The sequence below is a fragment of the Frankliniella occidentalis genome, unplaced genomic scaffold, assembly GCF_000697945.3.
Source record: "Frankliniella occidentalis isolate FOCC.00 unplaced genomic scaffold, Focc_3.1 Scaffold29, whole genome shotgun sequence".
NCBI classification, from domain to species: Eukaryota; Metazoa; Arthropoda; class Insecta; order Thysanoptera; family Thripidae; genus Frankliniella; species Frankliniella occidentalis.
Genome location: NW_026267159.1, coordinates 1,288,952 through 1,295,128, shown reverse-complemented (window position 1 = coordinate 1,295,128; position 6,177 = coordinate 1,288,952). Strand labels below are relative to the sequence as shown.

The following is a 6,177-nucleotide window of genomic DNA, read 5'->3' as shown; positions in this document are numbered from 1 at the left end:
GCATCACGGAGGACCGGCCGGCCGTCGCTGTGTTGTCCCGTCGTGAGAAAGTCGCGATGAGCGAGGGGATTAGATCCACATCCCGGCGGCGGCAGGGCAGGGCACTGCCCCGGGGGCCCTGGAGGCCCTGGAGGCCCTGGAGCCGCCTGGAGCCAGCGGTGACCCGCGTGGGTGGTGGCGCGCTTTGGCGCGGGCTTTCTCTCTCGGGCGACAACCAACTGACCGGGACCGGGCGGCGGTCGGTCGGGCCGCGGGGAGGCAGGCCTCCCAGTCGCCGGCGACATGGCGTTACCGCATCGCGCCGGGGACAACAAGAACAGAACTACTTGTCGAGCCGCTGCTCCTCCTCTTGTATGGGCCTTCCCTTCCGCCGACCGGAGGCGGCAGAGAGGAGGCAGCGCGAGGGGCGTCGCGCCTCTCGCGGAGGAATATTTCTGCCGCGCCGGAAACGAGTGACAGGAGCAGCAGCGACATGTATGCGCCCCGCCCCGCCCCGCCCCGCCACTCCACGCCGGCGCGGTGGGCCTATGTCAAGGACAGCGGCGGTGCACCCGGCCGAGCCGCGGGGCGGGGAGCAAGGAGCGGGTTAGGGTGGGGCGGCGTCCTCCAGACGAACGCAACGAGATGCTGCTCCTGTTGCTGCCGCTTTGCCCCGAGCCGCTATGTACTCCTTCCAGCCCGCTCCAGCCCGCTCCAGCCCACTCCAGCCCGCTCCAGCCCGCTCCAGCCCGCTCCAGCCCGCTCCAGCCCGCTCCAGCCCGCGCCAGCCCGCTTCAGCCCGCTCCAGCCTGCTGGACGCACACAAGGTGGCGGCGACGGCTTGCCCCCCGCCGCCCCGCGCCGCCCGGCGGGAGCGTTTGACCGAATATGGTGGCAGACCGGCGACGCGCCGCGACGGCCTCGCGTAACGCTGCCGGGGGAAGAGGGGGGGGGGGTGATGACTCAAGATCTCGTCAGGGGTATTAGTTAGTGTGTCACGCGTGGAAAGGGGCGGGCGCGGGCGCGTGGCTCACGGGTCATGTCCCCCCTCGGTTTGGCATACGAAGCTAACTGCCTAACGAGCGCGGCCTTCCCGGCCGAGAGTGACGCTCCCTTGTCGCGTTGTACCGCCCGGGAGCACGCGCGCGACGCCCGAGCTACCTGACACGGTTCTGACACCGTCCGCGTTGATGAAGTGCGACTGTTCGGCACGCACCGCTGCCGCGCCCGGGCCCCGCGCAAGTACGGCCCGAAGCTGCACCGCGCATGCAGGCACGTTGCACGCCGGCTGCTTCCGGCCTGGCACGCAAGCTGCAAGGACTGCATTTCTTTGGTTTTCCTTTTTAGCTCATGCGCTGCTTCGTCGCCAGTGTACCACCGAACCTGGAGGTGGAGGTTGGGGTTTATGCTTCGGGTTCCGTGGCGACCACCACCACCTTCCAGCCCCTTCCACCAACAACCACCAAGTCAGCGAGCTGCTGTGGGAACGGGACCGCCGCGGCCGCAGCTGCTGCAGCTGTATGAGCGGAGGACGCCCGCGGTACCGGCCGGCGGGAGGCACAGCTGTTCAGCTGCCGCAGCTGCAGCCGCGCCGCGGGGGCACCTGTCGCGAGGCAACACACCATCACGTACGCAGGCAGCCCCGTGATGACAAGTCACGCCCGCCCGCCCCGTCCCGCCCCAGCCTGCCTATCACCCTATGGCAACCCCGCCCCGCCACAACCCGGTGACTGAGCAGCCTGCCGATGGCCGAGTCCAGAATGGGAATTATGAAACGGAGGGGGGGGAAGGGGGGGGGGGGGTCCTACCTACATCGCATCGCGACCTTCGGACGTGCTCGGAAAGCAATCAAGTGAGCATTAGATGTCTCGCTTAAGGACGGCCACGGATACAGTGACAGATCAGCGCACGCCGGCATGGCACGCCACCACGCCAGTCTCGCCCGCGATCTCGGAACATATGACATAATATCTAATCGGGCTGACACGTTCTGCTAGGAAAGGGAAACGCTGTCATAAGTACGCGAATCGCATCAGTTAAACAAAAGGGCCGTCCTGTGCCCTAACCCGGCCTCGGGCCATCTCCCCATCTCCGCAGCATTCTTCCACCATTCAGCCCGTCCCCCTCGCCCCTCTCCCACCCGAACCCCTCCCTCTCTCACACCCCTCCCCCCACCCTCATCTCTCTCTCTCCCTCTCTCTTTCTCTCTCACACACACATGCACACACACTCGCAGAATAACAGACCCCTTCTCCTACAGTTCCTACGGTTCCTGTCTATTTTTATCGCGCTCCCCTTACGTGCGCCGCCTGCGCCGCCTTCGCCCGGTCCGCAGGGAGAGCCCGAACCCGAACCGAAAAGCCCGAGCTGACGACGGAAAGGACCGAATGTAAAACAGCCCAGTTCATATTTAGAGAAACGCGGAGCCTCGGTACTGCGAATTACGTCACTTCAAAGTGAAAGCGAGAAGCTAGCAAATCTTGCCAAAAATGTGTAAGGTCTCCTTGAGCCAACCACTCTTTGCCCCCCGCCCCAGTCACAGAGAATCAATTAAGTCAGAGATGACGTATAATTTCAAGTCTAGAATCTGGGAAGCTTTCGTTTCTAAGTACCACAATTCTTTAAGTTTAAGAGCATTGCGAAAGCCTCTGATGAAGGTAAGGTGACGGCATTACGTCGGCCCAAGTTCCGTATATCAGCTCCAGTCTCAAAAAAGGCCCATCGCAAACACTACGGCCTAGTCGCATAAACTGTCAAGGGGGTTGTTGATCATGGAATAGGCACGTCCAGAAAGACCCCAGCGTGCGGCCGCTGCACTTTGACACAGATGGTGTTGACACGGCGTGGTACTCCAGTGGCGATGGCTGATTTTGGCGACCCGGAGGCAGCTCCGCCCCCGGTGGGTGCCTCGGGGCCGACCGGAGGCAGTCCGGAGTTACCCGGAGGCAGCCCTAGGGGAGGACCCGTAGGGAAGTATCCTCTTGTGGAAATAATGTGACACTGCCGAGGTTGACAGGGCAACCCAATCGACGCACCAATGCACTCACTTCTGGCACTTTTGATCGCTCATCAACACAACACCACTGGGCACTCACTGCAGCACGGCGCACTAACGAAGCACTCGATGCACTTATGGTATTCCAAAGAGGGGCGTTGACGGCGAGGTTGGCGGGGAGCTTGACCTCCTCACCGGTGCGTTGCAGCGGGCCCCGGGACAGGTGAGCGGTGCTGGCGGGCGCGCTAGCTTCTCGTACTTACCAGAGAACCGTGGGGTCCCTTGAGATGTTCGGATCTGGCGCCAGTCGCGGGTCGCGCTGCTCCCTGCTGCTCGCTAGCCTCGTTCGGGGCGGGGCTCGTCGTCGCGTCGTCTCGGCGCGGGCTCGGCGCGGCTTCGGCCACCGAGGGCGCGCGGGGGGGGAGGGGCGGGCGTGGGGCTGGCCGGGGCTCGCTGGCGGGGCGCTGGCCGCGGGGAGGGCCCCGCCTGGGGCTCTGCAGTCCCGGGTGGGGGGTAGGATCACCTTACGCCTCGCCTTAGCGGGCCTGCCCCCGCCGGGGCGGGGGAGGCGGGCGCGCCGCGGCCTCCCCGAGGACGCCCCGGGTAGCAGCACCTCGCCGTCGAACCCCCCTCCACGGGGTGCGGCATCCCCACCGCTGACGGCGGGCAGGGAGGCAGGGCGGCAGCCACCCCCTCCCTGGGCCCGGCCATCCCCTCCACGGGGGCCGCGGCCACCACCCCCGACCCCACGCAGGTGCTGCCCCCGCGCGCCCGCCGGCCGCAGCGCCGCCGTCACCTCGGCGCCGCCGCCGCGTCTTCGGCGTCCCCTTACATTCTTCGTTCGACGGGGGATGGGGGTTGGGCTGGGGGAGGTGGAATGAATCACACATTTACACAGCGGGGCACACCTCGGAGCTTTGCCACTGAACTTTTTCTCTCGTTTTTATTTACTCCGCAGTCGTCCCCAATTCAGTGAGACCTCGAGCGCAACAATATAATCACAACTGACCGACATATGGACCGACCGACATTTTGGCAGCCGTAAATAAAATGAAAAACGGTTTCGTTTTCGCGAGCGGAGCGCCCGAGGGGTAGGCAGGCCCGTGATGCAGCAGTGCGCGTTAGGGCTCCGGTTGCCTACCCGCCAGGCGGTTCCCCAAATGAGAGCTGGATATGAGCAGAAAGGGGATCAGGGTGGCCCGGCGCCAGGATCGTGACAGCAGCTGTTGTTGCTACGAAGAAAAAAAACACATCCACGTCCACCCAGTTCCAGCTCGCCATTGCCCGGGCCGTTGCCAGTGCCCCGAGGCCGCGCGTTGGTTCTCGATCGTCCGGCAGCCGATCTATCCTCTTTCCCAGCAATGGCGCCGAGGCGGCGCAGCTCGACTTCTTGGCCGAACACCGTATATGACCGCTACCGTGACCGCACTGAATGGACGCGTGAGTCGTGTTCGTAAAGTCACGTCGTAAGGTCACCCGGTGGCGGAGAGTGAGGGCGCGGGGCGGGGGTCACCTCCGGGACCTCCGGGACCTCCGGGACCTCCGGGACCTCCGGGTCGCCTGCCGCCCTCCCGCTGCGGTCCTGCGGCGGGCCCCTTTGGTCTGCAGCTGTCGTCATTATGACCTGTTATGACGCCGTTCCTATATGGGCGGGGGGCGGCGATGCAGCAGGTGCTGCCAGGTGCGCGGGCTCTGCGCGCCCCGCCCCGCCCCGCTCGGCCCGGGTCCAGAGTCTAGCCCAGTCATTGACTCGCGCGGGGTGCCACGCCACCCCGCTGCTATGGACGGTCCGGTCCGGCCATCGGCTGCCCGGGCTGACCGCGGCGTCGCATCACATCGGTGGCCCGCTCCGCGCCCCCCCGCGGCCGGCGACACGGGCACGGCACTCGCGGCGGGCGCGCGGCGAGGTGGTGCGGGAGGGGGTGTCGTCGGCCCCCAATGACCTCTTGGGCTCAGCTGCCAAAACTACGTCGAGCACCCTTGAAAAATTAGACAGTTAGTCAAGAAATGCATTTTGCTGTCTAACTGATCGTATTATTTTGTCATATTTTATGAATTCGGATCTCGATACACATCGACAAATTCAACTACGGGCCCGTGCTTTTATCTGCTTATACTGTACCGCACGCGTGCGTGCGTGCCTTCTATTCAAACAATCCGCTCATTCGCGTGAATGCGGTACAGCCTATAAGCAAAAATAGAAATAAAGTAGGGGGTCTATACTTTTGAAGCTCCGGTATCGGAGCTGAATCTGGTTCTAGCTCTCCGAAGAAGATTATTGCGAGCTGTGGTACAGCGACTCCCGATCGTAGGCGAGTACGTTTAGTACGTAGGTGCTTTCCGGTATGCTGTCCGCCACACCCACCGGGACCGGGCTTCACCCTTCTTCACCTCACACTCACACAGACGAGTTTGCCCGTGCCCCACCAGAGGCCACTACCGGATGGCGCGCTCTCGCCCCCGCATGCCAAACCCACACTCAAGGGCCCAACCTGTCGCGTCAACCCCTCCCCCTCTCCCTCTCTTTCCCTCGCCGCCACCAGTTGACTCCAACGACTGTCGCACGGGTCTCACCCTCCTCCCCTCTTAGCGCCGCGAAGAAGAAGTCTGACCTATATTGAGGTCCAACAACACCCGCGCACCAAAGCCCCCCATCAAGGCGTGGCTTGGGTCGCGCTGCCACACCGTACCCGCATCGCCGTCAAATAATTAGCAGCAATAATACTACTGTCAAATTAGCACAAAGTAATACTTTTCTTCAACTAGTTTGTTTGAGTTCATAGTAGCCAAAAGTGCATCTGCGCCAGTGCAGGCTGGTCCATTAAGGGTCCATTTGCCTCGACCAAGCTAACTTACAGATGGAAATCAGCCTAAGTTATGCGGCGGGACAGCGCGAAAGAAAATTCCTGCCATAGCCATTCCAATCTCCCTCTGAACAAATGGTACCCTGGGGAAAACTCTCAGCAGGGTAGTGTCGCGGCGCTCGTCAGCTCGCCCTCGCCGTCGGCGGCGCGAACGTCCGAAATCGTATATGCGATCCATTACCCGTGCCGTCGCTATTTCGGCATTGGGCGGCTGTGGGAGAGGGACCGACGGCGACGTCGCGCGTTTGAAATCGCCACACTCACACCCACCCGGGCGCGGTGGTCGCGTCGCGGCGTGAAAACGTTCGAATAACAAAACGAGAGCGTGGACACACCGCC

The 6,177-nt window shown here is 63.3% G+C and overlaps 1 protein-coding gene across 15 annotated transcripts in view; it reads right to left on the bottom strand.

Annotated features, from left to right (window-relative positions):
- Positions 1–3,402, bottom strand: part of LOC113209560 (tropomyosin Per a 7.0102) — a 34,035-nt gene extending 30,633 nt beyond the window's left edge. For 9 of the 15 annotated variants that reach the window (XM_052265712.1, XM_052265713.1, XM_052265702.1 and 6 more), the window contains exon 1: positions 3,238–3,401. The gene's annotated coding sequence lies outside the window, so the exon portion shown is untranslated. Of the gene's footprint in view, positions 1–3,074; positions 3,097–3,169; positions 3,192–3,237 lie in introns of those variants that run through there. The other 6 variants (XM_052265714.1, XM_052265703.1, XM_052265704.1 and 3 more) reach the window with 3 other exon arrangements.
- Between the last annotated feature and the right edge of the window lie 2,775 nt (positions 3,403–6,177).